General features: G+C 48.7%; 1 long non-coding RNA gene across 1 annotated transcript; it reads right to left on the bottom strand.

Moving 5' to 3' along the window:
* Positions 1-7,925: 7,925 nt before the first annotated feature.
* LOC128056781 (uncharacterized) lies at positions 7,926-24,044 on the bottom strand. Its single transcript, XR_008200177.1, has 3 exons — positions 23,922-24,044; positions 23,650-23,690; positions 7,926-8,017 (listed from the first exon to the last, which is right to left on the bottom strand). It is a non-coding gene; the product is annotated as an uncharacterized LOC128056781 (long non-coding RNA).
* Between the last annotated feature and the right edge of the window lie 1,739 nt (positions 24,045-25,783).

The raw sequence follows: 25,783 nt of genomic DNA, 5'->3' as shown, positions 1-25,783 counted from the left end.
CCTAAAAGCTTCCATTAATCTCTCAAGGAAGGCTGCCGGGCTCTCATTTGGCTCCTGTCTAACCAGATTTACCTTAGCCAAATTTGTTGGTTTTCTGGCAGCTGCTCGGAGACCAGCCCAGAGTCTGGTGGTACACTCGGAGATGCTCCCTACCTTTAGCGTGCTCAAAGTCCCATAGGGGCCGCGTCAGGGGGAATCCCTCATCAATCAGATTAGGTTGTGTTGTAGGTCTCCCATCCACCCCTGGAACATTTTTCTGTGCTTTCGACAATATCCATTCGCGTTCCTCTGTGGTGAAAAGCACTTGTAACAGCTGCTGACAATCATCTCAAGTGGGGTTATGGGTGAAAAGAATGGATTCTAAAAGGTCAATGAGACAGGCTGAAGGTTTCCTCTCGCGGCCAGCCGATATTAAAGGCAGGCCACTCGGCGGAACAAAAAATCATTAGTTTGTTCTTCTTCACCAACACCGATAGATTTTGTGCTCTAGACTTAAAATCAGAAAAGTGGTCAGTCATAAGGGACAAAGGAGTGGAAGTTGCTTGCCCCATGATTACAGAGAAGAACACAGGAGACAAAATGAACACACAAAGAGCAGAGACAATGCCGGCACTCACACAGACACGACAAACAGATAACAAATACACATCGGCCAAGAACACAGCACTAGGTCTTCCTGGGCCCCCCTGAAACTTCCTTTCCCTTGAGGTTATCTTACCAACAAGGTGTCCACAGAGCCAGCCGCCTTTCCAGCATGATGCCGGGCCTTGGCCTTACGCCGGCTAGGTCAACCTCTTTCAGGTTAAAGAACCCCTTCTGCCAGGAGGGTGTTATTCCCCTCAGTTAAAAAGAATCCCGGATGAGCCCCCAAATGTTATGCCCAGTGTCCGAGTCCCCAAAACTGAGAGAATAAGACATCCGCAGCAATGCAAAAGCATAAAGGGGTTTATTGCTAGCTCGAGCTAGGGCCCAAGTCTCATCCAGTGCAGTGGAATCTTGATGAGAGCCCTGAGCTCTGAATCACAGCTGCTTATATACAGGCGGTCTTTTGTCTCAGCAATAGTGTAGTTGGCGTGTGGTGATTGACTCAACCTTGGGTCATCGTGGTGATTGACTTAACCTTGGTGTCATCAGGGGGGACCTTGGTGTCATCGGGGACCTTGGTATTATCGGGGACCTTGGTGGGGCTTCCCAGAATTATGACTCATGCTTACAAGAACCTGAGGCCTAGGCCTAGTGTGGCCTGTTGAGCCTGTCATGGCTCAGGTGAGGTCCCAACAGTCAGTGGCCTACGGACTTATTAGGTGAAGCCAACATCTTAAAGATTTTCACCCATTTTGTCCCCTGCTCTACCCTGGCACAGAGGGAGGGAGGAATGGACACAGGGATTAAGCTAAAACAGTTGCTGGGTGCCTACCATCACCTCTGGGAGAGCAGCACATCTCCTGCGAGAGGGGACGAAACATGCCTGGCCTGGTTCCTCTCCTCCGGCCCAGCTCCAGGCACACTTCCTGTGCCGACACGCACCGCTTCCTCACCTCTCCATTACGCTTCAGATGCCCATCACCGTGTCAGAGCCTCACCTTCCCATCCTGATCACTCAGCCTGCCTTCCCACCCCAGACAGAATCCATTCCTTCTAGATCCTAGAGTCCAGGGGCCACAAACTCCAGCATCTAATGCCTGATAGTCTGAGGTGGACATGAGGTACCAATAACAGAAATAAAGCACAGAATAAATGTAATGCACTTCAGTTCAGTGCAGTCGCTCAGTCATGTCTGACACTTTGCAACAAAAGAGTCCAAAATGCAGTACTTGGATGCAATCTCAAAAACGACAGAATGACCTCTGTTCGTCTCCAAGGCAAACCATTCAATATCATAGTTATCCAAGTCTATGCCCCAACCAGTAATGCTGAAGAAGCTGAAGTTGAACTGTGTTATGAAGACCTACAAGACCTTTTAGAACTAACACCCAAAAAAGATGTCCTTTTCATTATAGGGGACTGGAATGCAAAAGTAGAAAGTCAAGAAACACCTGGAGTAACAGGCAAATTTGGCCTTGGAATATGGAATGAAGCAGGGCAAAGGCTATAGACTTTTGCCAAAACAATGCACTGGTCATAGCAAACACCCTCTTCCAACAACACAAGAGAAGACTCTACACATGGACATCACCAGATGGTCAACACCGAAATCAGATTGATTATATTCTTTGCAGCCAAAGATGGAGAAGTTCTATACAGTCAACAAAAACAAGAACGGGAACTGACTGTGGCTCAGATCATGAATTCCTTATTGCCAAATTCAGACTTGAATTGAAGAAAGTAGGGAAAACCGCTAGACCATTCAGGTATGACCCTTATGATTATACAGTGGAAGTGAGAAACAGATTTAAGGGACTAGGTCTGATAGATGGAGTGCCTGATGAACTATGGATGGAGGTTCGTGACATTGTACAGGAGACAGGGATCAAGACCATCCCCATGGAAAAGAAATGCAAAAAAGCAAAATGGCTGTCTGGGGAGGCCTTACAAATAGCTGTGAAAAGAAGAGAGGCGAAAAGCAAAGGAGAAAAGGAAAGATATAAGCATCTGAATGCAGAGTTCCAAAGAATAACAAGAAGAGATAAGAAAGACTTCTTCAGTGATCAATGCAAAGAAATAGAGGAAAACAACAGAATGGGAAAGACTAGAGATCTCTTCAAGAAAATCAGAGATACCAAGGGACCATTTCATGCAAAGATGGGCTCGATAAAGGACAGAAATGGTATGGACCTAACAGAAGCAGAAGATATTAAGAAGAGGTGGCAAGAATACACAGAAGAACTGTACAAAAAAGATCTTCATGACCAAGATAATCATGATGATGTGATCACTAATCTAGAGCCAGACATCTTGGAAAGTGAAGTCAAATGGGCCTTAGAAAGCATCACTACGAACAAAGCTAATGGAGGTGATGGAATTCCAGTTGAGCTATTTCAAATCCTGAAAGATGATGCTGTGAAAGTGCTGCACTCAATATGCCAGCAAATTTGGAAAACTCAGCCATGGCCACAGGACTGGAAAAGGTCAGTTTTCATTCCAATCCCAAAGAAAGGCAATGCCAAAGAATGCTCAAACTACCGCACAATTGCACTCATCTCACATGCTAGTAAAGTAATGCTCAAAATTCTCCAAGCCAGGCTTCAGCAACATGTGAACCGTGAACTTCCAGATGTTCAAGCTGGTTTTAGAAAAGGCAGAGGAACCAGAGATCAAATTGCCAACATCCGCTGGATCATGGAAAAAGCAAGAGAGTTCCAGAAAAACATCTATTTCTGCTTTATTGACTATGCCAGAGCCTTTGACTGTGTGGATCACAAGAAACTGTGGAAAATTCTGAAAGAAACAGGAATACCAGACCACCTAACCTGCCTCTTGAGAAATCTGTATGCAGATCAGGAAGCAACAGTTAGAACTGGACATGGAACAACAGACTGGTTCCAAATAGGAAAAGGAGTACATCAAGGCTGTATATTGTCACCCTGCTTATTTAACTTCTATGCAGACTACATCATGAGAAACGCTGGACTGGAAGAAACACAAGCTGGAACCAAGATTGCCAGGAGAAATATCAATCACCTCAGATATGCAGATGACACCACCCTTATGGCAGAAAGTGAAGAGGAGCTAAAAAGCCTCTTGATGGAACTGAAAGAGGAGAGTGAAAAAGTTGGCTTAAAGCTCAACATTCAGAAAACGAAGATCATGGCATCTGGTCCCATCACTTCATGGGAAATAGATGGGGGAACGGTGGAAACAGTGTCAGACTTTATTTTGGGGGGCTCCAAAATCACTGCAGATGGTGATTGCAGCCATGAAATTAAAAGACGCTTACTCCTTGGAAGAAAAGTTATGACCAACCTAGATAGCACATTCAAAAGCAGAGACATTACTTTGCCGACTAAGGTCCATCTAGTCAAGGCTATGGTTTTTCCAGTGATCATGTATGGATGTGAGAGTTGGACTGTGAAGAAAGCTGATTGCCAAAGAATTGATGCTTTTGAACTGTGGTGTTGGAGAAGACTCTTGAGAGTCCCTTGGACTGCAAGGAGATCCAACCAGTCCATTCTGAAGGAGATCAACCCTGGGATTTCTTTGGAAGGAATGTTGCGAAAGCTGAAACTCCAGTACTTTGGCCACCTCATGAGAAGAGTTGACTCATTGGAAAAGACCCTGATGGTGGGAGGGATTGGGGGCAGGAGAAGAAGGGGACGACCCAGGATGAGATGGCTGGATGGCATCACTGACTCGATGGACGTGAGTCTGAGTGAACTCCAGGAGTTGGTGATGGACAGGGAGGCCTGGCATGCTGCGATTCATGGGGTCGCAAAGAGCCAGAAACTACTGAGCGACTGAACTGAACTGAACTGAAAGGAAGAGAAATTGGAGCTCCCGAAGGAACCCATGAGGGAAGGGATCGAGTAGATTTGGGAGGAGGAAAAGGAAAGAAATGAGACAAAGTAACAGAAGCCTGCTTCAGCAGGACCATCTACATGAGGGGCTGTAGAAACCAGCGAAGGACTCAGGTTCACACCAGCCATGACTTGACAAAACAGCAAAACTGCTCCTGGAAGTGGAAGCCCACGAGGCAGAAGTGTTCATGAGAAATGAAAACCTCTTCCTTGCTTCCCTCAATCAGTAGAAATGGAGCAGGAATTGGATAGTCAGTGGCGTTGGAATCCATGTGTCTGTGTGTGTGTGATGTGTTTGGTGTCTGTGTGTGTGTGTGTGGAGGCAGGGGAGAGTCAACGTGAGTTCATACAGAAAACTTACTTCCTCCAAACTTACCTAACTTCTTTAAAATCTCCCAGATCTGTTCCCAGGTCTCCTCAAACCCCTCACCAGAACTAGAGCAGGAGCACCTCTATAACTGTAACCACCCCAGCTCCCCACAAACCCATTTCCACCCCGCAGCCAGAGTTCAAGGTGATCTTGTGATCAGACATGGCCTTATCACCCTCTCACTGGACTCTCCCTGCTCATACCTTGTAATGACTTTCCGCTGTTCTTGAGGTAAAGAAACAGGATGTTTTTGGTCCTGAGGGTCAGAAAACCCTACCAAAATAAGCTTGAACTACAAGGCAATTTATTAGCTTCCTAACAGGTAGCTGGAGTAGAATAAGCTTCAGGCATTGCATGATCAAGACTCTAGCACCATACTCTGCTAGTCCCTTAGCTCTGCCTTCTCCTTAGGTGTGAGCTTTATCCATATCCAGCTTCCTTTCAATAAGCACCCTCAGAAAAAAACAAAAAACAACAAAAAAAGAACATCTTGCCCAGCCATGAAATAAAGTTCCTTCTCTTCAGCCAAATGAGCCAACTGAGGCCATGTGCCCATTCCCAGCCAAGAAAATTTCTAGTGGTATGCCTATCCTGCTCCTGGTGGGAAATGGGTCCTTTGTAGGCTGCAGTCCATGGGGTCCCTAGGAGTCAGACACGACTGAGCGACTTCACTTTCACTTTCATGCATTGGAGAAGGAAACGGCACCCCACTCCAGTATTCTTGCCTGGAGAATCCCAGGGACGGAGGAGCCTGGTGGGCTCCCATCTATGGGGTCGCACAGAGTCGGACACGACTCAAGCGACTTAGCAGCAACAGCAGCAGCAGTACAAAAACACATTGAAGCAAAGCTAAAAGACAAAATGGATATTAAAGCTAAGAAGTTTTACTTCACTGATGCTCACCTATAAAAATATGAAAGAACAATCAGTCTGAAAGTTCTCCACCATCCTTGGGGTAGTGAGCAGTAAGGGCAAAGGGCTGGAACCTGGAAGACGGAGGACAACAGGGGACCAGGGACTGCTGGCCTCATAAGAGATGGATTCTAAATGGAAGGGATGGAAAAGATACTAAAATACTGCTGAAGCATCTTTTGCATCCTGGGTGGGATCCCAACCAGCTTATTTTTTTCTTTCTGAAAATAAACTTAGTCAACAAAAGAATTGAGATTAGGGACTCAAACCAGCTATCTGTACATACAGTGAAATTCATAGCAACATTATTCACAGTAGACAAGAGGTGGAAACAAACCAAGTCCATTGATGGATGAATGGATACACAAAATGTATATATACACACAATAGAATATTATTCAGCCTTTAAAAGAAATGCAATTCTGATACATGGATGCACTTTAAAGATACGCTAAGTGAAACAAGCCAAATTCAAAAGAACAAATACTATGCGATTCCATTTATATAAGACTCCTAGAATAGCCAAATTCACAGAGACAGGAAGTAGAAAAGTGGTTGCCAGGGGCTGGGGGCAGGTGGGGATGCGTACAGAAGGAAGTATTATGTGTGGAGTTTCAGAATATAGGAAGATGAAAAGATGGTGGTAGTTGTACAAAGTGAATATATTTAATGCTACTGAGGTGTAAGTTACAAATTGGTTAAAATGGTCAATTTTATGTTGTATTTATTTAACCACACACACACACACACACACACACACACACACACCCCTAGTTCACCTTTCCAGGCACTGGAAACATAACAAAGGGGTGACAGGAGATTCTCAAAGAACAATTGTTGGCGGATTGTTTTATCTGGATAAAACATATGTTTAGTGATACACTTTCATTTTGGTCCCATGATGATGACTATGATGACAAAGATGACGATGGGACTGGGGCCTCCCGCGGAGGAAGCCCTGAGGCAGCCCCATGACTGTGGGCTCCTGCCACGCCTGCGCAACTAATTCCCAGCACCCCCAGTCCCTCTGGACCAGTGCAGGCTCTTTGTGAGTGGGCATGTTTCCCACTTCAGTTTTCTGCAGGGAAGAGGGCGCAAGGTGGCGGGAGGGAGCAGAGGTGGTGAGGGCAATCTCCTCCTGTCAGGCAGGAAAACAGCACGAGGAAACATAGCTACCCTACTCTTTGAATGGAAAATGTCTCTTTTAGACCTTTTAGAGTCCCCTCCCACTGTATTACAGGGAGGGATGACGGAACAGCTGTCACCAGTTGGGTCTGACTCATTCATTTATCATCTCTCCCTAACCCCCTCCCTCCAAATCTACCCACCCCGAAAATGCCTGAGCACAGTTGACTATTTTAAGAACTGAATTCCCTGTCGGCATGGCAACTTCGGCTATACCTCTTGTTACTGCTGCCTGGATGGAAGAAAAGCCACCTTTCACCAGGGTTCCGGCAGCCAAACAGGAGAAGAGATGGTTCACAGATCAGACATGGCCAGAGGGTGGACATCCAGTTTCTGTCGCATACTCTCCTTGGTGTGTTTGCTTGTTTTACAGCCCTTTAAGACTGTAAAAACTGTTCTTAGCTGACTGGCCATACAAAAACAGGCCCTGGGCTAGAACTGGCCCAAGGACCATAGTCTATCCAACCTTTGTCTAGGACAAGAACAGCAGGTGTTCTCACTGGCTGGGTTTCTCTTTGTGGACATTTGAAAGGTTGTGAAGGATCAGGAGGCTGATGGGTAGACACTGTGGAAGGACATTGTGATTAATTGATTTTTAAAAATTTCCTCCAACTGTCTATATTTTTTTATCATACTTTAAAGGTTTGTTTATATTCTTCTTATGCTTTAAGGCTAAAATCTGAGGCTATGCCATCTTCACCACACCCTTAACAGGGATTGAGGCTTACAACCTGAGTTCCTTTTGTAGAGAATGTTATTTATTTCATAACCTCTTGTCATTCTTCACAAAGACCAGATTTTCTTCAAACCTATTGAAAGAAGAATATTTTGAAGGTTTCTTTTTTGTTTGAAAAATTTTCAGGAAAATAGTTTTTAGAATTTTAATTTAAAATGAATGAGTACACAAATAATAATAATTAAAAAAAAAAAACTCCCGTGTACCTGAAGGGCATTTCTGTGTAAATTAAACAGCTTTCGCTTTCTTAAAACATGGATTGAAAGGGGGAAATCACACCTTTGCAAACAGTATCTGTATGGAATCCAGTTTTAGGTCATAGCTGAAAGTGAATATTGCACGGAGGGGTGGGAGAAATATCTGTAGAAAAGAAAAGGGGATCATTCTTTGATGGTTACCATGGAAACCACTAGGTTACAACAGTTGAGTTTGCTAATGGGGCAGTAGGTTCTTGCTAATGGGCTCCGGGTCAGAACTGTAGGAGAGCCCTTAGGCTGGTCCCCAAGGATACACTGCTGTCTCTGAAACTCTCTCCCAACCCCCAGCACTGTTCAATTTGAGGATATTCTCATTCTGAATTTCTAGGGTTCGATGAAAAGAAAAGTGGTCTTCCCTGGTGACTCAGATAGTTAAGAATCCACCTGCAATGCAGGAAACCCCGGTTCGATCCCTGGGTTGAGGAGATCCCCTGGAGGAGAGTACAGCCACCCACTCCAGTATTCTTGCCTGGAGAATCCCATGGACAGAGGAGCGTAGGGGGCTACAGTCCAAGGGGTCAAAAAGAGTTGGACACAACTGAGTGATTAACCTTTGCTTCCTTCCTTGATTTTAGAGCTTTGTTTTGTATTGAGCAAACCAGGGTCAAAATGCTCACTTGCATACCCACTTTGAGGTGTTCCAGGATTTTACAGCAAACCACTCGAGTCCTGTTTTCAATAGCAGAGCCCCTGTGTTCCTAGAAAAAAGCCCTAGAAGGTGGAGATCTTGGGGGTTTTGATGCTCACTGTAGAATGCAGAAAGTACAACCATGAGCTCCGGAGGAGCAAGGAACCCAGCCTAAGCCAATGAGATTCAGAGGACCCAGACTCATTTCCCTCCTGAAAGAACTTGACCCCAATGTAGAATATTCCTCAATTGTCAATATCCAGAGCTGCTTTAGACATCAGGTAATTTGCCCTTAGGCATATCAATAAGTGGAACTTTGGCATCGGACTCTTTGGACTTGGATCCAATCTGCACCACACATTATTTCTGCCATGAGATATTCTGTTGTCCACCAATGGCACTGTTGTGGGGGGATCCATAAGATGCCTAGCACCCATAAACGGCTAGCACAGAGGCAGAAGCGGCCTGGAATTAGTCACCGAGGAGGTGAAAGTGCGCAGAGTGACAGACAAGAGGCTGCGGAGGACCCAGGCAGAACCTCGATGATGGGGCCCCCGCGGGGCTATCCCCAAACTTGAGGTCTTACCCAAAGTGGGCTCCTGCAGCTCCAGAGGGAAAAGGCTGAGCAGACGAGGCACGGCCACCAGGGGGCGCGCCGGTCCTGGGATCTTGGAATCGAATCTGAGGCCGGAGGGAGGGTTGGCGCAGTACCTACCGGCTTTCCCCCCAGGAAGTTACTGGTGAACAGCAGTGGCAGGTATCTCCCGGGCAGCTGCTTATCCGTCTGTATCTCCCACAAAATCAGAAGTCCCGTGAAGGCGGTGACTGTGTTTTCGCCCTTACTCCCCCAACTGCACGTGAGTTCCCTCGTCCCACCCTGGAAGGCGGCATGAGGCTTGGGGGTGCTCAGGCTGTGGGGAGATTTGAGCCCCCTGGATGAGATGTCAGATCTTCACCGCGGTGGAACCCAACCGCAGGCGGAGCTTGTACACTTGAAAACTTTGGGGTAGACAATCTACGATTTGGGCAAGAAAGAAGACTGGGTCTCAAACTTCTTAATCTCAGGACCCCTTTATGCTCTTAACATTACTGAGAACCTTAAAGAGTGTTCTGTATACCATATTAGAAATTAAACTGAAAATTTTGAAGTATTTACTTTAAATTGCAATAATAAATCCACTACCTTACCATATATTTTTAAGAAACACCTGTATTTTCACACACAAAAAAGTGAGAAGTATGGCACCATTTTACATTCCTGCAATTTTTTTAAATGTTTAGCTTAATAAAAGACAGATGGTGTCTCTTATCTGCCTCTGGACTCACTAGCAGACTGAGTTTTCCCAAAGCACATAGCTTTATACGTTCATGAGAAAATGAGAGTGAAAAGGGCAAATAACATCTTACTGTGAAAAGTTTTCATTTTGCAGACCTCCCATTTTGATATTAAGTATAAATTAACTACAGTGTAATTTTTGAATAAGAATTGGGAGGCTTTTTGTAAAAGAAACGTTGTCTTAGGTGCAGGCTGACGGCTAACGGCCAGGTTGCCTTAAAGTTCACCCACTGGAAAGATGCGGCCTGTGGTACCAGAAAGCAGAGTCTTAGTGTAGACACTAGTGTGTCATGTGAGAGTCAGAACTCTGTTGCAGCTGGCTATTCACTGTCTGCTGTTCTCAACTGCAAGGGGCAGAATGGTGGCCAGACCCCCTCTGTGAGGTCAAAAGCATATGAGAAAATTGATCGTTTTCCTGATTCAGATACTCTGCTAACTCTGAACCCATTTGGGGGTTCTTATCAATCCAAAAATATTTCAAATATTTTTGGTCCCACTCACCTCACACTTGTTAGAATCTCTAGTCAAAAAGATAAGAGATGGCTGCGGCTTTCTGTGCCTGCCCAGTTCACCCACCTCCCCTTCTGCCTCCGCTGCCATCATGGTGCCTGTAAAAAAGTTTGTTGGGGGCGGGCGGGGGGGGGGTGTGTGTGCAAAAAAAAAAGCAGGTCCTGCAGTTTAGTCTGAACTGTACCCTTCCTGCAGAAGATGGAATCATAGATGCTGCCAATTTTGAGCAGTTTCTTCAGGAGAGAATCAAAGTGAATGGAAAAGCTGGCAGTCGGGGCAGCAATCATATCAGTCAAAAGAAGCAAAAGCAAGATCACTGTGACTTATGCGGTGCCTTTTTCCAAAAGGTATTTGAAATATCTTAAAAGTGAAAGTGTTGGTCTGTCAGTCCTGTCCGATTCTCTGCATCCGCCAGGCTCTTCTGTCCATGGAATTCTTTAGCAAAAAATATCTGAAGAATAATCTAAGTGATTGGTTACACAGAGTTGCTAACAGCAAAGAAAGTTACAATTTGTGTTACTTCCAGATTACTCTAGATGAAGATGAGGAGGAAGATGAGAATGAAAACTCAGTATCTAGAATATTTTGTGTAAGTATTTAAATAAAAAAGGAAACCCTTGTGCATTGTGAGTGGGAATGCAGATTGGTGTAGCCACTATGGAAGACAGTATGGACGCTCCTCAAAAAATTAAAAATAAAACTACCATATGATCCAACAATCCTACTTCTGAGTATATATCCAAAGAATATGAAAAGAGGATCTTGAAGAAACGCCTGCATTCCCGCGTTCATTAGCCTTGCTCACAACAGCCAAGATACGGAAACAGCCCAGGTGTTTGACAACAGATGAGCGAATAATGTGGCGCATATAGACAATGGACTACTATGCGGCCATTTGCAACAACAGGGATGGGCCTTGAGGGCATCAGGCAGAGAGACAAATACCAGATGTTATCACTTAAATATGTGGAATCTAAAAAAGCCACATGTCTAGAAACAGAGGGTAAAATGGTTATTTCCAGGGGCTGGGGTTGGAAGGTGGGGGGAGATGGGGTGATGTTGATCCAAGGGGACAAACTTCCAGTTATAAGATGAATAAGTTCTGGGGAATCTAATGTATAGCAATAATCTTATGTATAGACTACAGTTAATAATACCATATTGTATACTTGAAAGTTGCTAAGAGAGTAGATCCTAAACGTTCTCACCACAAAAAAAGAAATGCTAATTATGAGATATGATGGAAATATTAACTAATGCTCTGATGGTAATGGTTTTGTAATATGTAAATATCAAATCAGCATGTTGAATACCTTTAACTTCCACAATGTTATATGTCATTCTATCTCGATAAAGCTGGGGGAGGGGGGAACACCACCACAGCAGCCCCAACATCTCCGTGCCCTAGGCCTGCCCTGGGGTCGGTGTGGAATGCCCCAGTCTCAGTGAAGAAACTATGTGGGGAGACTTTCAGAATCAAGTAACAGATCAGGAAAGCTCCTTTCAGTTAATTCCCTCCAGGGACGTCTAACCAGGGTGACAACCATAATCACTGGAGGAATGGCAAAGGAATACTGATTCCTGGGCCCACCTCACATCATCCGGGGTGGAGGCTAGCTCTTAAAGCTCCAGGTGCACTCTTGAGCTGCCAGGTTTAAGAGCTGCTGCCTCCTCTATCGCCATCTACCTATCCTACAGAGGCCCTCCATCCTTAGGCAGCTTGGGATCACTTGGGGCATTTATTCATTTATTTAGGAACCTCATATCCTACAGTCCATGGGGTTGCAAAGAATCGAACACAACTGAGCAACTTCACTTTTAGCTCTGCTGGGTCTTAGTTGCAGCATGTGGGATCCAGTTCCCTGACCAGGGATTGAACCTGGGCGCCCTGCATTGGGAGTGGGGCAGAGTCTTAGCCACTGGACCACAGGGGAGTTCCCCAGCTCAATCCCTAGAGAGTCCAGTAACTGGAGATGGGGTAGACCTGGGATGGGCCCCGGAACAAGTTCTGAACAAGCAACTCAGTTCACACTGCTGTAAGTGGCCCCGGACCAGCCTTTGTCTCGAGGGCTTAGTCTGAGTGTCAGAAAGAGATTTTAGGGCCCAACTCAGAATCAGCACAACCTTTGCCTTACTTCCCTTATCCTTTGAACAATCAGATCCCTTCTTGGGAATGGAAATTTATAATCCAGAGATTATAAACCATTTGATTTGAAGGTGACAGTCTCCCCGCCCCCCAATCCCAGAAAGGTGAATTCCAAGAAGATCCTAGTCTTCTCAAACTCCAACCGCTCCCTTCTCAAGCACCACTGGTTCCCTTCACCACACTGGACAACCATCCTTCTACTCCGCACCTATGTCTATATGTATACACATCCATCTTTCCAAAGAACCAGGCTAAAGGTGCAACAGGCAGGGAAAATAGGGGGACAGATTTATGAACTCAGCTTTCTTCATACCAGGGGCCCCACTCCCACCTCCTCCAGCTCTGTAGAGGATATTTTAGTCCCATCACCACACAAAAAAAGATATGTTAATTATGAGATATGATGGAAATATTAACTAATGCTGTGATGGTTTTGTAATACGTAAGTATCAAATCAGCATGTTGAACACCTTGGTTTCATCCAAGGAAAAGAAAAACTGTCAAAAGCCCTCAAAGTGAAATTCAAAGATGCCACTTTGTTATTTTGATTATCTTGAGCTGAAGGCACTTAAAAAACAGCAAAGGCAGGGAGAAGCTTTCTCCAAACTCCCCTTTATCTGCCTAAGACAGACCCTCCAGAAGGAACTGAACTGTCATAAATCCCTTCCCGGGGAGTTTCACCAACAGGGAAGATGGTCACAGCAGAGGACACTGGAAGTCCACCCCACACTGAGACAGACGTCAGAAACTATCACATCTCCCATCTGTTCTTCAAAGGCCCATCCACCTTTCTCCTCAATTGCCCCTTCCCTATTAAGTAGGTAGATAAACTCTCAAATCTCATCTCTTTTCTAGGTTTTCTTTTTTCCTGTGATATCCCTGCCGATGTCACGTTAAAAGTCAAGAAATGTGTATACCGTTCCTCTTGTTGGGCTTCCCTGCAATTCACTGCAAGAATTCATCTGCAATGCGGGAGACCTGGGTTCGATCCCTAGCTTGGGATGATCCCCCTGGAGAAGGGAATGCCTACCCACTCCAGTCTTCTGGCCTGGAGAATTCCATGGACAGAGGAGCCTGGCAGGCTATAGTCCTTGGGGTCACAAAAAGTCAGACAGGACTGAGCAACTTTCACTTCCTCTTGTTAATCTGCTTGTTGTAAATTGATCTCATAGACCCAGCTGTGGAACCTAGGAGAGCAGAGGAAAGTCTTTCCTCTCCTACACCCTCCTCCATGTCGTCTTTCTTTCTTTTCTTTGAGACCGCATGGACTATAGCCCGCCAGGCTCCTCTGTCCATGGAATTCTCTAGGCAAGAATACTGGGGTGGGTAGTCATTCCCTGCTCCAGGGGATCTTTCCGACCCAGGGATCGAACCCAGGTCTTGTGCTTTGCAGGCAGATTCTTTACCATCTGAGCTGTCAGGGAAGCCCCTTTCTTTCATCAGACCACTCCAAGTTGTCTGCTAGGTGTTAGAGATACTAAGCTGAAAGTGGAACATGGGTCAGGCCTCAGGGAGTGGAGAGGAGAGACGATGCTAAACCAACAGCTTTGGGGAGAGCTCGGCCTGCTCCCCAGGATCCTGGCCCATCTCCATGCACTGAGTGGGGGAGGGTGCAAGGAGTGACTAAGGATATTTCTGGGAAAAAGGATTCACCCGTGGCAACTTCTCAGCACCTACAGGAGGGGCAATTTCAAGGACAACACGCTTCTGTGTCCTGGAGTGCCAGCATCTTTGTGAGCGTAGGCTCTTCCGTTCTTCGTATTATGCCCCGCGTGCTCTGTAGGAGGCAGTGCTGTTGTCTCCATTTTACAGACGAAGAAACTGAAACTCAGAGAGATGAATCAGCTTGCTAAACGCCTCAGGAAGAGGCGCTGGAAGCAAACCGCAGCTCTGTCTGACTTCAGAGCCCTTTTTGTAACAGCTCTAGAGAGACAGGCTTCACTGAAGGAGCTGGTAAAAACGGACAGGGCCGTTTCCCTGGCACCTGAGTGGAGCCCTGAAAACACCAGGTGTCATCAGCAGAGCTGGCAGCTGGGGCCCCCCCCTGGGGTCAGTCGTGTTGGGAGGGGCTTTGGGGCAGCTGTGGAAGACGGCGCTGGTGGCCTCAGCAGTCCTGGTGGGCAGCCAGCCGTCCCCTCATGGCACGATAACTGATATTTATTGGACACTTACTGTGTGCCAGACACCGTGTAAGTACTTAACGTGGATTAACTTATTTAATATTTACAACAACTCCCACTTTTACGGATTAGGAAACCGAGGTAAGGCAACTTTCTCGGGTCAGCCTCTGATAAATGTGGAGCCAAGATCTGAACCCAGGCACGTTGACGGCTGGCTTGTGTGCTTCAGCTGTGCTCTGTTGAATGTCCTGGGGGCGGAGAAGGGATTTAGTATCTTGACGTGTTTACTTACGGGTAGTGTGCCCAGGGAAGAAGAGGGCCAGTGTGTGCAAAAATGACAACAATACTTTGTACTCCCTCCACCAAGAGCTAAAGTCCGTTTCCCACTTCTCAAGTTAGGGCTGGCCTCCTGACTCACTTTGACCAAGAGAATGTGGCCACAGGAGACGGGCTGGTTCCCAGCCCAGGCCTCCAGAAGCCTTGTGGCTTCTGCTCTCCCTATCTGTGGAACCTCGCCGCTACAGCAAGAAGTCTGGGGCAGGCTCCCCTGCTGGGTGAGAGGTACTTGGCCCGTCACCCTGTCACCCTTTCGCCACAGCTGACAGCCTGCTAACCACCTGATGAGCGGATGAGGCCGTCCTACGCCATCCAGCGACCTGCCGGCTCACCACAGACACAGGCCCAGGCCCAGCAGAGCCAGGCTGGACACTGCCCCCACTGACCCACAGAGGCGTTTCTTGTTTTCAGCCACTGGGTGGCTTGTGTGTAGCAATAGATAGAGCAGAAAATACTCCAAAGAGAAGGAAGGTATGAAGTTGGAGGAATTCCCACCAGATAGTATGGGTAAGTGGAAACCCCTCAGGCAGGGAAAAGAGATTCAGAGGAAAGGGAGCGGGGCAGGGGAGCACCTGCCTGGCTCCTCAGAAACCCAGCACCCTCACCTCTTCTGGCTTCCCCCGGGCGGGGGAGGGGCCAAGCTCTCCGGAGAGAAACTCCAGAGAGACAGGAAGCTGAAGCAGTGGTCTGCTCCTGTGTGTGTATGTGTGCGCGGGTGAAGGGGGTGGGCGTGTCTGCAGTCAGCGTGAGGCGGCCACCTCTTGGCAGACGTGCTGGTGTTGCTGTAGGGCAGAGAGAACCCAAGACAGTCTGTGAACCTGGGATTCTGGGCACCACCGACGCCAAGCTCCGGCTGTTCCCACGAAAGTAGCTCTGATCCAGACAATAAACTGTGTGAGCCTAACCACAAGCAGCAGATACAAGAATAAGGAAAAGCAAGAAAAGGGGAAAAACATTTAGGATGTATTCATACAAGGAACAAGAAAACTTGGGGCAAACTGCAATAGAGGGAATGGCCACTGAGAGGAGGCGGGGGCTAAAAGAACACTGCTGTTCAGACTACAAAAGGGCGCCCCTGGGATTAAAGCAGGGGAAAAAGGACTTAATGATACTTAGTAAATGTCACCAGCATGTAAAATCTACATATTATGGTGTAATCACGCTTTTTGGTGATGATGGTGATTTCACTTGCCCACGTTTTAAAAATCACCCTTCTCGAACGCTTGGAGGATTTTAAAAAGAATCAAATCTTTCAGGTAAGGGATAGTGCTGTATCCATACAATTTCAAGCAGCCTTTGAGAATGGGACAAGAGTTTTTCTTTTAAGTCGGACCCTTCCCGGGGCTCTGGGCCTGGGCCCAAGCCTGAAACCACAAAAAGCATTTCCCAGCACCCTGGCGACGCTCACCTTGAATTCCCTTCCTGCCAAGTTGCCCCAGTGTTTCCCAGACTCGGGGAAGCCGCTCTCGAGACCGCCCGGCTCCGGAGCCTGGGGGTGGGGGCGGCCGATCCCCCACACACACACCGCGCGGCCACCAGAGGGCGCTGCTCTGTCGCCGGGAGCGCCGCGGCCACCTGGGCGTGTGGCCTGGCGAGGGCAATTTTGTGTTGTTTAAATGCCAGCATTGATTGCTCACTCCTTTCCCAACATGTTTCCAATTTACCCGGTATCTCTTCTACGTGAAAAACTCAAGAACAACAACAACAAAAATGCATACTTTAGTTCCAGAATAAGCAAAAGGGGTTTTACACGAAATGCAGTTTTGTTCCAGAAGCCTCTGGGACCAGGGCAGAGCAGCCAGCAGGGGCTCTCCGGACGCTGCTCGCCGGTTAGGGCAGAGGCACGTGGACACAAACCCACCGAACCTCGGCCCTGTAAATGCTCTCGCCAGCAACCCACCAGCCCGCAGCTTTCCGCTCCAGAGGACCGGTTCGTCTCCGGCCAAGTTTAGAAGCTGGTGGCCGAAGAGGGTGCCGCGCGGGACCACGGAGGAGCCAGCCGGGGTCCGGAGCAGGCGGCGAGCCCCGGCTTCCCACCCGGCGGCGCCCCGGGAGCGGAGGCTCGCAGGCGGGGATGGGGATGGGCCGGGGGCACGGGAGTATGGACGACCATGGCGCGCGGGGCAGCTGTACCCGCACAGGGTGAAGGCGGGGAAGCAGCGGTAGGAAGACCAGGAGGGGGGCTGAGGGAGAGTCCAGTCTGATGGGGGTGGCGGGGATGGCCCCGCCGGTTTGGGTGGGAGCCTGACCGCCACAAATACAAGTCCTAGGCAAGAGACTTGAAGATGCTTTTGGCTGAGGGAAGGTGTCTAGGAGAGAAAGCTCCTAACCCTGAAGTGGGGGCCGGGGCGGCGGCGGCGAGCTGGGAAGGTGTCTGATTGACAGCTAGATTCTTTTTTTCAGACCAAAAAAAAAAAAAGAGAAAAGAAAAAAAAATCCCCTGTCCCCTGGGGAGATTTCTCAGTCACTTTCCTCCTGCAGGAAACTGCTTCTTGTTGGAGCCTCCTGGGGCTGGCAGAGTTAAAATCCTTTAACCCAGGATGCCTTGGGCCTTTTGTTCCGCTCTGACAATGGAATTGGGTGGAGGGGGCTGGGAAGGCAAGGGGCTGGATCTAGGGTGTATCCGTAGGGTGGAGGGTCTGGTGAAGCTGTGTTCAATCACAGGGTGAAAAAAAGCAGTTTGGTCGTATGTGTGTGCGTTTTCGGCGAAGGTGTAAGAAAGCCTAAGGCACGGGGCACCAGCTCGTTAACACATGTGGTTGAGTGCCTGCTGTGTAGCTCAGCAAACCTTTAATTACTCAGGGAGATCTTCCAAAACTAGAAACTCAATTCTGGTCCCTGAAAGGCTGGATAATGGGTTTTTCTTGCATCTCAATCCAAGAGGACAGATCTCCCACTCCCCTGGGCTCCCAGATTCTTCTAGATGTTTTGGCTTCTAAAACTGTCCTCCCATGGGACAGTGCTTAGTAAAGGACACTCAGACACGTAAACCCTTCAAGCATATTAATCATTTGAAATCATTGCTTTGAACCTATCATGTCCTTGAGTCATAATCATCGGCAGCACCCACTAACTCAAAGGACTTGGAGGGAGGCATTCAAGGCCTCTCACCATGCTGACTTTTCTCCTCCCACTCCCCACCTGCTTCCTCCCCTGTAGCCAGCCTGGCCTCTCACTGCCCGTTGATATATCTTGGCTTCTCAGCCTCCCTGTCTCTGGCCTTGCAGTTGCCTTCCTGGCCATCTAGCTGGTCACTTCCTTCTCCATTCAGTTCTGACTGCAGTCAGTCAATATACATTTACGGAGAGCCGCCCGCCCCCACCCCCACCCCACCATGTGCAAGGCATGTTCTGGCCCTGGAAATATATCAGAGACCAAGACAGATGCCTGCCCTTAAAGATTTTTTGCCTTAATGGAAGAGAATAAAGCCAGACAGTTTCACATGTTGATAAGTAGCTAATCAATGGAATAGAGTAGGGATGGGGGTGGGGTTAGTTAGTGCTGCCTTATTTAGCCAGGAAAGGCCTCTTTAAGACCTTCTGAGCAGGAAGAAGAGCTCCAAGCAGAAGGGATAGTGATGCAAAAGCCCTGAGGCAGGAATGCACTTAAGCTCAGGAGGTACCTTTGAAGGCCATTGTCACTGGAGCAATGTGAACGAGGAGATTTCCAGGGCTCTTGAAATATAGGCAAAGACTAGACCATCATGTCGTCATGGGTCAAAATAAGGAGTGTGGATTTTATTTTGGTTGCAGTAGGAAACCTCTGTAGGATTTTAAGCCAGGAGAAAAGATTCCACTTCCTCTTTAGAAAGATGGCTCTGGCTGCTTGGCAGAGCAGGGACTAGAAGCAAAAGAGAACAGTAAAGATGCGGTTGCAGATGTCCTGGCAAGAGCAGGTAACGGCAGGTTTGTGGCTATGGAGATGGTGAGGTCTCTGGAGCGATCACAAGGATGACTCTTTCGTTTTTAGGATAACTGGATGGACAGATTGCCCATGTTGGGGGGAGGGGAAGATCAGCAGTTCCATTTTGGCAATGCCAATACCTATCAGATGTCAGGGGGATATGTGTAGACAGGTTTGAGTCTGGAATTCGGGGGCATCTCTCCTTCAGGTTTAAATTTGATATCTAGCATATGGATAGTATTCAAAACCGTGGGTTTGGATCATTCCGTTTAGAGAAAATGTAAAGCTGGAAGTGAGAGGAATGAGACTGAAGCCACTCCAACATTTAGAGATCTGGGTTCGATCCCTGGGTTGGGAAGATCCCCTGGAGAAGGAAATGGCAATCCATTCCAGGACTATTGCCTGGAAAATCCCATGGACAGAGGAGCCTGGTAGGCTACAGCCCATGGGATCACAAAGAGTTGGACACGACTGAGCGACTTCACTTCCCAGAGGAAGAGCAAGCAAGCGAGACTGAGACAAATGACCTGTGAAGTTGGAAGAAAACCAGAAGATGGCGATTCTAAGGAAGCTGAGCAAAGGAAGTATTTCAAGAAGAGGGAGATATCAGTCAGCTGTTGCTAGGTAACAAACAATCACAAAAATCTCTATGGCATATAACAGTAAATATTTTTAATAATTTTATTTACTTATTCTGGCTGCGCTGGGTCTTCGGTGCTTCACGGGCTTTTCTCTAGTTGCAGTGCGTGGGGTTCTCTTGTGAAGCATGGGCTCCAGGGCACACGCGCTGCAGTGATGCGGCTCCCAGGCTCTAGAGCACGGGCTCAGTAGTTGTGGCACATGGGCTTAGTTGCTCCACAGCATGTGGGATCTTCCCAGGCCACGGATTGAACCCATGTCTCCTGCACTGGCAGGTGGATTCTTTACCACTGAGCCATGTGCTATTTTATGCACACATCTGGAGTCAGCTGGGGGTCAGCCAGGTGAGGCTGACCTTGGCTGGGTCTAAGTCTGCTCTGGATACATGTCCCTCATCATCCTTGTACGGGCAGGGCAGATATGGCAGGTTATCCCCTGGTGATGAGATTGGCACAGATAGGCAGGTGGAAATGACTCCTAAGGCCTAGGCTTGGAATTGCACCATGTCACTTCCTCTTTCATTCTGTTAGCCAAAATGGGTCATGTAGCGATGTTCAAAAGTCAAGGGGCAAGAACATATATTCTACCTCCAGTGCAAAAAGGGGCAGCGAAGTCACACAGGATAAGAACACAAGGAGGAGGGACAGGAATTAGGACCAATAATTCAATCTACCACAGAGTAGTCGAAGATGTTCAGTACCACTGGGAGACCAGATGAAATGGGGACGTGAACTGGCCACTAATCTAGCCAAGATGTCAGTCACTGGTGTCCTCATAAGAGCTATGACAAGGGAATGGCAAGAGAAAGGCCTGACTGGGATGGATGGAGGTGAGAGGGAGGCGAGGAAGAGAAGTGTGAGTGTGTAGACAACTCTCCCAGGAATATTTGCTCTGCAGAGGAGCAGGAAAATGGTGCAGCAGGAAATTGGGCTAAGACTAATATATTTTTAAATTGAGGGATATTAAGTCCTATTCGACTGCAATGGGGAGGTTAGAGCAGAGAGGAAGAAATACCGGGTTGACCAAAAAGTTCCTTTGGGTTTTTCCATACCATCTTGCGGAAAAATCCAAAGGAACTTTTTGGCTAACCCTATAGCTGAAAGGAAGGGAAGATGTGTGCTGGTGAAAGGGGAAGGGGCCCAGGGCACAGATGGAGGGGTTGGCCACAGATGGGCGGAGGGAACCCAGAGCTGGGGACATTCTGGTGGCTTTGGTGGGAGGAAGTGCAGGCGGTTGGTCTGTTTGTACCTATTTTCTCTATGAAGGATAGTCAGAGGCCAGATTGAGAGTGAAAGAGGAAGGGGTGTTGACAGTATTCAGAAGAGGAGAAAGTGTGAAATTGTTGCATCAAGGAGAGGGAAAAGGAATTTTTCTAAGAAATGGCAGGAGGATTGTCAAATACCCATCAGAAATTTATGGCCATAAGTTTGATGTGAGCCCGTTCAGAGTAGCTGGGTAGTTTCTTCAGCAGTGTGCAACTTCTCTGTTGCAGGTATGAAGTAAGCAGTTTGATTTAACCACAGCTGGGTTTTCACCAGGTGAATGCAATGGAGAGAGACTGCTGTAAGAAGTTCAGAGTGTTTGCGAGGACGATTTCCCAGGCCAGATCATAGAACCTCAGCTGGCTGATAAGACCTGAGGGAAGATAAATAGTGAAAAAACAGTACAGCGATGGACTGGAGGTCTCAGGTGGGAAAGATGGTGGAGTGGAAGGATTGGAGTGAAAGAGCTGGCAGGCTGGCAGGTAGTGGGATCTTTGAGATTTAAGAGATGGTCCCCAGTGGCTCAGCGGTAAAGAATCCTGCGACACAGGAGACCTGGGTTCAATTTCTGGGTCAGGAAGATCCCCTGGAGAAGGGCAACCCACGGCAGTATCCATGCCTGGAGAATCCCATGGACAGAGGAGTCTGATGGGCTACAGTCCATGGGGTTGCAAATAGTCAGACACGACCAAACACATATGCACGTAGACATTCATGGTTCCCAGGTCTAGGGTATGACCAGGAGACCAGGGTGGGGCAGGAGATGTATCACTAGGACTAAGGTAGTCAGGAGAGTTAGGGGCTAAGGTTGTGGGGCGGGTCATCAGCTTTGATGTTGAGATCACCAAGAATGGTGACAGTGGAGGAGAAAGAGCCCAGTGCTGAAATCGTCGCGGAATGGAGGAAGTGGCCAGAAGGATAATAAGGTGACACTAACTAGAAGCGGTGGATCTGTTGACATGTATTCCAAAGGAGACGGGTTTTTGAAGGAAGAATAAGAACCGGATTGGGAAGCTTCAGTGGTGAGTGAGGAGACATCTCCAGGCCCGGAAGCGTGGCCTAAGGAGAAAGAAGCCTCTGTTGGACAGGGCTGTGGAGCAGCAGGGTCCTCAGAGGTCAGACAGTCTTCAGGAGGAAGGAAGAGAGGGTCCCAGGCTTGCAGGAGATTGCATGAGAAGGCAGAGAGGGCTGGGTGAGGGTTACAGGGGGAGGGGGCATTCATCAGTGTCTGCTGCGCCCCACCCCGGCGCGTGATGGATAAGGGCAGCCTCACCAGGCCCCTAGAGGAAAGCTTCCCAGGTTACCCTGGCCTGGAGGGGAGGCTTCCTTTTCCAGGAACCCCTATAACTCTGGTTTCTCGCGTTTCTCAGTTGGGCCTGGTCCCCTGCTTCCTGGTGTCCTCAGCGTTCTTCTTCCGTGTGGATTTCTTATTTCCTCAATTAGAGGCAAGTTTGGGCAGAACCCCGTCTAGGCCATTTTGCACGCGCGCTCCAGTCCAGCACAGCACCTGACACGCAATGGCCCTTCACAACTGTTTGCTGCTGGAGTTGGATGCAAATACGGTAATAGTTTCCCTTTAAGGCCAAGAAAGGGGCCCGTTCCGGGGGGTTGGAGGGAGGGGGGCGTCCTTCTGCCCGAGGCCCCCGCCCCCACCCCCACCCCCACCCCCTCCCGGGCCAGCTGCTGCGGCCGCCCCTCCCCCCCTGCCCCGCAGCCGCCGGGTCTGAGTAACCCGACGCCTGGGCCCGCTCCCCCGCCCGACCCAGGGCTCGGCGGCCAATAGCCGTGGCCCGAGCCTCCGCTGGGAGCCGCGGGGGCCCTCCAGGCGCCACCCGGCCGGGCTGGGGCACCGGTTAAGAGCCGGCCTCCAGCTCCTGCTCCTGCTCTCCGTGCCCTGCGTGCGCTGTCGTCGGCCAGGCCCAGCCCAGACACGCCTGCTCCCTGCCCCGAGGCTGTGCCAGGGGACTGGGCGATGGGCGCAGACCAGGCCCCGAGAGGGCCAAGGCGGGAACCATTCCCAGCCCGGGGAGCCAGGACACTTGAGTTCTGGGGCGTTTGACAGGCTGAGAGACCTTGGACAGTCGCGGAATCGTCTGTGGTTGAGACCAGTCCCTGTCCATCTCGAGCGGGGCTTGTGAGGGCCCAAGCCGGCAAAGGGTGTGCAAGTCCTCCTGGATTAGCCGGTGTGTGCGTGTGCTCAGTCGCGCTGTCAAGCCTACTCTGCGACCCCATGGACTGTAGCTCGCCAGGATCCTCTGTCCATGGAATTTTCCAGGCAAGAATACTGGAGTGGGTTGCCATTTCCTTCTTCAGGGGATCTTCCCCACCCAGGGATCAAACCCACATCTCTTAACTCTCCCGCATTGGAAGGCGGATTCTTTACCCCTGTGCTGCTTGGCATTAGCCAGAGGCCAGGCCAAACCCAAGTCGCTGGGACCTGTCATCACCGGCCCTGTCTACAGCGTCTCCTCCCCACCATCCTGGGAATTCCCTAGGTTCAAGGGGAAGAGCCTGACACAACTTTCCTAAACACCTCAGTCTGGGCATTTCTGGCAGCTCCTGAATCCCAAGGCAGAGGTGGGCTGATGGGGTTAGCAAGCACCCCCCCCCTTCCCCCCCAGGAAGGGAGCAGGAAATATATGCTGGGCTAGAAGGGTGAGCACAGGCAGGGCACCTTTCCAATTACCTGGTTTATCTCCAGGGTACTAGAGTGGAAAGAGTATAAAGAAGAAACTCTGACCAACAATACCTTTTTCCTCCTTCAGTGGTTACAACTACACACTCCCCACAGTTTGCCACCGTAGGCTACAAATACTTGAGTATTTATCTATATACATTACCTTTGATCCCCTTACCTTAAGAAAAGCAAAGGAGAGCTCAGGAAATACACTGTAATCTGAAAGAAACAGAAGAGAAGAGATCTTTGTCAAGGATGCATAATTTTAACATTCACAGCTTTCCTACACTGGAGCAGGGCCTAGGTTGCATATGGTGATGAGGATACATCTGGGTCCCTTGAATCTTCACGTCTGTGTCCAGGTCCCAAACAGGCTCCCAAATAGGTTCTGGAACCTGCAACCTTGACTCACACCCTTTCCCCTGCACTGGACTGGCAACCTTCATGCACCTTGCCTGGGGCACAGTGTCACATGGTACACGGCTCGGCTCTCTCTTTCCTGGCAGTTGGACTCCAGGGTCTGACACCCCATCAGGTCCTCTGCCCCAGGTGAATCCAAAGGCAGGATGTGGCGGCGTTTCAGGGAGCCTGAGAGGGAGTCCAAAAGCAGGGAGGGGGAGAGTGCCCCCCAGCCCAGGCCTGGTGTTCTGCAGGCTTCCTGAAATTCATTTGCTTGTAGACCTCTTCAGCCTTGCCAAGTTCTGTGTGAAAGATCAGAACAGCTGGAAATTTCTAGCGGGAGAGTGCCAGGTGCTGAATAGGTCCCAGTCTGACTTAGAAACAGTGAGGGGGCCGGGGCTATTTGGGGTTGGCATTCTTCCCTTTGCCAGACAGGCAGGAACTGCTTGCTCTTGGAAGGCATGCCACCCCCAAGCCTGGGCCAAAGCCGCTGTAAACCCCGGACACCAGGCTGGGGACAGAAACTAGGAGTCTCCTCCCTCCTAAGCCCCAGGATGACGACACAAAGGGCCTCCTCTGCAGACCAAGCAGAAGGGGATGGGCTGACTGGGGAGGGCCAAACCGTCACCCAGTCAAAGCCAGGCAGCTGCAAATGAAACACAGGCCTAGGAAGGCTCCGACAGGCACTCAGTCTTTCCCAGAGCCAAAAAATCCTGGCTAGAAACTTGACTACAGAGCAATGCAAGGCACTGGGAAATACTTGAAACCAGGCAAGACCCCTGGTAATGTTGGACTCCTGACAAACAACGGGCTGAGCCAAATGCTTTTTCCCCACCTGGCCCAGACACAAAAATTGAGCTGGCCAGAGGGGACCCAGGGGAGGTGGCAGAGAAGCCAGGGAGGGACCCAGCAGGAAAAAGGAAGCTGGCAGTAAGGTCGTTTCTATCCTGCTCAGAGAGCAGAGCTCTCACACAGCAAGTCTGCAGAGGGGAGAGTTCCTGCTTGGCTTGACAAAAGGCCAAGGTCACTCAGGCCCTCTGGAGCCTCTCACAAGGGGCTCTGGGACCTACATGGTGGCTAGGCCACAGGGGTTACTTTCTGTTTGAAGAAGGGTAGGTGGTAGGGGCAGCTGCTGAGGGAGGCCAGCACCCTGCCCCCAACCCCAGGCTGTGACAAGCTTGACCTTCACTCTCAGGACTACCTCAGTCCTTCCAAGGCAGGCTCTTCTTGCTTTATTTATTTGCCATGCTGTGCAGCTTGCCGGATCTTAGTTCCCAGACCGGGGATTGAACCTGGGCCCGTGGCAGTGAAAGCACCAAGTTCTAACCACTGTACTGCAAGGGAATTCCCATCAGCCTGCTTTAAATTTTTTTTTTCCCAAGATTTTGTTTTTTCACGTGGACCATTATTAAAATCTTTATTGAATTTGTTATAATGTTGCTTCTGTTTTACGTTTTGGTCTTTTGGCCAGGAGGCTTCTGGGATCTTAGCTCTTCAAACAGGGATCAAACTTGCACCCTCTGCATCAGAAGGTGGTGTCTTAACCTTTGGACAGCCAGGGAAGTCCCCAGGCTGCTTTATTTTAAATGCATCTGTACGGTAGCATGTTATGGATAACGTTTATAAACCTACTAAGGAATGTTCTTTTATTCATAATTCTCCTGATACGTGAAAGGAGGGTTACTTTTTAAAAGTTCCAAAATTAAACAGAAAAAGAGACATCATCATGTGTTGAGGATGGATTGGGGGGTCTTAATTTTCTTTATCCTTTGCTGGATCTTGGAAAAAAAAAAAAAAAGAATAGACACTTGCCACGGCACAAGGCTCCTTTAAAAAAAAAAGCTTTCTGAATTTAAAACTAGAGCATGCTCTATAAAAAGAAATTCAGACAAAAAGTATAAAGAGCAGAAAAT

Source organism: Budorcas taxicolor, chromosome 11 (assembly GCF_023091745.1).
Source record: "Budorcas taxicolor isolate Tak-1 chromosome 11, Takin1.1, whole genome shotgun sequence".
Classification (NCBI taxonomy): domain Eukaryota; kingdom Metazoa; phylum Chordata; class Mammalia; order Artiodactyla; family Bovidae; genus Budorcas; species Budorcas taxicolor.
The sequence above is the reverse complement of the archived record's forward strand: the minus strand, read 5'-3'. Positions and strand labels throughout refer to the sequence as shown.